Genomic DNA, 5,000 nt, shown 5'->3' on the forward strand with positions numbered 1-5,000 from the left:
CACGGCAAATGAATGCCACGCCCACGCCGCGGATAAGCAGCCCCAACACGCCCGACGGCTTGGAGCGGGTCCCGAAGACGGTGGCCGGAATCGGGTCGTCGCCGGCCGGAAAACGGGTCATCGATGCCGGCAATACTTCGGGCCATGAGGCCCCCCACCTTAGTCCGAGTTTAGCAACAGCCCACATATCCCCCGCGGCAGGCCTATGGGCGCCAGGCCAGCGCGCCCCATGGCCAGTCAGGGGGCACCCCCCTAAAGAGCAATAAGTGTCATTGAAGCTCTGGCAGGGGGAGACACTACTAGGTCCCAGCTGTCACCCCCCCTCTAAAAAATTCATTTCTTGGTATTTTGAGCTGAAATTTTGCACAGAGGTTGGCAAAAATCCAATCCAACTTTATTAATTTTTCCAGAATTTTTCGAGGTCGGGAAGTATTTTTTTTTATTTTCCTACCATTAAAAATCGAGGAAATCGGAAAAAATAGGAACCGGCTCGGAATGACCCCAAATTCAGTGGGCAGCCTCATAAAAATATGGCTGATTTTACTGGATTGATTTCATGTGGAAAGCACGACGTTTTGTTGTAGGAATGCGGGAACCCCGGCGGCTCGCCTGCCGCGGCCAGCGACGTCGGGCTGGCCCCTGCAGCGCCTAGCCTCTCCCACGCGGGGGGCAGGCCAGAGCGCGGGGGGCCAGGGCCCGAAGGCAGCCCCCCCGCGGGCGAGAGAGCAAGCCAGCAGGGGCTGTCGCCTGCCGCGGCCAGCGACGTCGGGCTGGCCCCTGCCGCGGCCAGCGATGTCGGGCTGTCGCCTGCCGCGGCCAGCGACGTCGGGCTGGCCCCTGCAGCGCCTAGCCTCTCCCACGCAGGGGGCAGGCCAGAACGCGGGGGGCCAGGGCCCGAAGGCAGCCCCCCCGCGGGCGAGAGAGCAAGCCAGCAGGGGCTGTCCGCGCGTCGCGCAGCGCGGCATGGCTGCGGGGGCCGCGCGCGCGCGCCCAAGCGCCCAAGGGCCCCCAAGGGCCCCAGGCCCTCAGGCCCCAGCGCCCCAGCGCCCAGCGCGGGCGGGCGCGCGCGCGCGTGTGGTCTTTGAGGGGCGCCGGCCTGGTGGCTCCCTAAAGAGCAATAAGTGTCATTGCAGCTCTGGCAGGGGGAGACACTACTAGGTCCCAGCTGTCACCCCCCCTCTAAAAAATTCATTTCTTGGTATTTTGAGCTGAAATTTTGCACAGAGGTTGGCAAAAATCCAATCCACCTTCATTAATTTTCCCAGAATTTTTCGAGGTCGGGAAGTATTTGTTTTAATTTTCCTACCATTAGAAATCGAGTAAATCCGCAAAACTAGGAACCGGCCCGGAATGACCCCAAATTCAGTGGGCAGCCTCATAAAAATATGGCTGATTTTACTGGATTGGTTTCATGTGGAAAGCACGACGTTTTCTTGTAGGAATGCGGGAACCCCGGCAGCTCGCCTGCCGCGGCCAGCGACGTCGGGGACGCTGGCCTGCGCTGTCGAGCCCGCGAGGGCTGTCTCCGCGGCAGGCCCCCCCTGAACGGGGCACGACAGGCCACCGCGCTGGCTCGTCCAGCGTCGACAGTCCCTCGTCCAGGTTTCAGATCGCGCCAAGTCGAACCCATGACCTGCTCAAGCCATCGTGCGCTGCCGAATTCGCATCTGCGTGTAGGCTGCCATTCCACGCGGCAGCCCCTGTTTTCGTCAGCGTGCCCCCCTGACGAATTTTCCTGCCTGGCCCAGTCCAGCGTCCAGCCCCTGTTCGTCGAAAAATCTGCGCTGCCGATTTTCCACGCGGCAGCCCCTCTTTTCGTCAGCGTGCCCCCCTGACGAATTTTCCTGCCTGGCCCGGCCAGTCCAGCCCCTGTTCGTCGAAAAATCTGCGCTGCCGATTTTCCACGCGGCAGCCCCTCTTTTCGTCAGCGTGCCCCCCTGACGAATTTTCCTGCCTGGCCCGGCCGGTCCAGCATCCAGCCCCTGTTCGTCGAAAAATCTGCGCTGCCGATTTTCCACGCGGCAGCCCCTGTTTTCCTCAGCGTGCCCCCCTGACGAATGTTCGTCGAAAAATCTGCGCTGCCGATTTTCCACGCGGCAGCCCCTCTTTTCGTCAGCGTGCCCCCCTGACGAATGTTCGTCGAAAAATCTGCGCTGCCGATTTTCCACGCGGCAGCCCCTCTTTTCGTCAGCGTGCCCCCTGACGAATTTTCCTGCCTGGCCCAGTCCAGCGTCCAGCCCCTGTTCGTCGAAAAATCTGCGCTGCCGATTTTCCACGCGGCAGCCCCTCTTTTCGTCAGCGTGCCCCCCTGACGAATTTTCCTGCCTGGCCCGGCCGGTCCAGCCCCTGTTCGTCGAAAAATCTGCGCTGCCGATTTTCCACTCCGCAGCCCCTGTTTTCGTCAGCGTGCCCCCCTGACGAATTTTCCTGCCTGGCCCGGCCAGTCCAGCGCCCAGCCCCTGTTCGTCGAAAAATCTGCGCTGCCGATTTTCCCCGACGAACCTGCAGCTGCACAAATCCGCGCTGCCACTGCCCCATTGTCTGGACCAACAGTCTTTTCCATCAAGCCCTGGACTATAAATCGTCCAGACTCATCGCCAGCACCCGCTGCCGATTCTGCCGACTTTGCCGATTTCGTCGGCGCTGCCGATTCCAACACTGCCCGCCGTGCCTGAACCAGCGCTGTTTCGTCAGCGTGTCCCCTTGACGAATTTCCCTGCCTGGCCTGGACAGTCCATCTTCCAGCCCATGTTCATCGAAAAATCTGCGCTGCCGATTTCCCCGACGAACCTGCAGCTGCACAAATCTGTGCTGCCGATTTCCCCCCCTGTCGGCATGGCTGCCGCTGCCCCGATGTCCAGACCAACAGTCTTTTTTGTCGACTTTGCCGATTTTGTCCGCGCTGCCGATTCCAACACTACCCCCTGCATCCAAACCAGCATTGTTTCGTCAGCTCTTCCCCTGACGATTTTAGCCCTGTAACAAACAGTAGGCCTCCAATCCCGCCAACGGGAGCCAAGTTGATAGGGAAGAGAATTGAATGACGCGCCTGGTCCTCGCACCCCGCCACCCGAGGGGCCTTTTTCCCGGCAGCCTCTGAAAAACTCTAGCTTTCACGGTCCTCGCCGCCCCTCACCACCATGGCAGGCCTCTAATCCCACCCATCAGCAGTTGTAGCCGATAGGGCAGTGATTTGAATGACGCGTCGCGGGCCTCCGGGTCATCTCACCCGGCCATTAATTGGAGCGTTTTTGGCTGGCCGAGGATGGGGGGATGGATCTCTTCTTCCGAAAAAGCAAACAGTACATCGGGAGTTATGTTGACGGGGCATGGAATTGAATGACCCGTCGCGGGCCGCCGGGTCATCTCACCCGGCCATCCCGGGGAGCGTTTTTCCCGGCAGCATCGGGGAAACTCTTGCTTTCACTGCCCGCTGCCCAAGTCCCCACTCGAATCGGCCCCCCGCGCCAACAAGCCAACGCTGCCGAATCGGCAGACACTGCTGCCGAATCTGCCGACACTGCCCCGCGGGCTGCCACTGCCCCAGTGTCTAAACCAGCGGTCTTTCTCATCGAGCCTTGGACTATCCAGTCCGTCCTGACTCATCGCCAGCACCTGCTGCCGATTCTGCCGACTTTGCCGATTTTCTCGGCGCTGCCGATTCCAACACTGCGCCCACCGTGTCTGAACCAGCGCTGTTTCGTCAGCGTGTCCCCTCGACGAATTTTCCTGCCTGGCCTGGACAGTCCACCGTCCAGCCCGTGTTCGTCGAAAAATCTGCGCTGCCGATTCTGCCGACTTTGCCGATTTCGTCGGCGCTGCCGATTCCAACACTGCCCGCCGTGCCTGAACCAGCGCTGTTTCGTCAGCGTGTCCCCTCGACAAATTTTCCTGCCTGGCCTGGACAGTCCATCGCCCAGCCCATGTTCGTCGCAAAATCTGCGCTGCCGATTTTCCCCGACGAACCTGCAGCCGCACAAATCTGCGCTGCCGAATCTGCCGACACTGTCCCGCGGGCTGCCACTGCCCCAGTGTCTAAACCAGCAGTCTTTCTCATCGAGCCTTGGACTATCCAGCCCGTCCAGACCCATCGCCAGCACCCGCTGCCGATTCTGCCGACTTTGCCGATTTCGTCGGCGCTGCCGATTCCACCACTGCCCGCCGTGCCTGAACCAGCGCTGTTTCGTCAGCGTGTCCCCTCGATGAATTTTCCTGCATGGCCCGGCCAGTCCAGCGTCCAGCCCATGTTCGTCGAAAAATCTGCGCTGCCGATTCTGCCGACTTTGCCGATTTCGTCGGCGCTGCCGATTCCAACACTGCCCGCCGTGCCTGAACCAGCGCTGTTTCGTCAGCGTGTCCCCTCGACAAATTTTCCTGCCTGGCCTGGACAGTCCACCGTCCAGCCCGTGTTCGTCGAAAAATCTGCGCTGCCGATTCTGCCGACTTTGCCGATTTCGTCGGCGCTGCCGATTCCAACACTGCCCGCCGTGCCTGAACCAGCGCTGTTTCGTCAGCGTGTCCCCTCGACAAATTTTCCTGCCTGGCCTGGACAGTCCATCGCCCAGCCCATGTTCGTCGCAAAATCTGCGCTGCCGATTTTCCCCGACGAACCTGCAGCCGCACAAATCTGCGCTGCCGAATCTGCCGACACTGTCCCGCGGGCTGCCACTGCCCCAGTGTCTAAACCAGCAGTCTTTCTCGTCGAGCCTTGGACTATCCAGCCCGTCCAGACCCATCGCCAGCACCCGCTGCCGATTCTGCCGACTTTGCCGATTTCGTCGGCGCTGCCGATTCCACCACTGCCCGCCGTGCCTGAACCAGCGCTGTTTCGTCAGCGTGTCCCCTCGATGAATTTTCCTGCATGGCCCGGCCAGTCCAGCGTCCAGCCCATGTTCGTCGAAAAATCTGCGCTGCCGATTCTGCCGACTTTGCCGATTTCGTCGGCGCTGCCGATTCCAACACTGCCCGCCGTGCCTGAACCAGCGCTGTTTCGTCAGCGT

The sequence above is a fragment of the Populus nigra genome, chromosome 2, assembly GCF_951802175.1.
Source record: "Populus nigra chromosome 2, ddPopNigr1.1, whole genome shotgun sequence".
NCBI classification, from domain to species: Eukaryota; Viridiplantae; Streptophyta; class Magnoliopsida; order Malpighiales; family Salicaceae; genus Populus; species Populus nigra.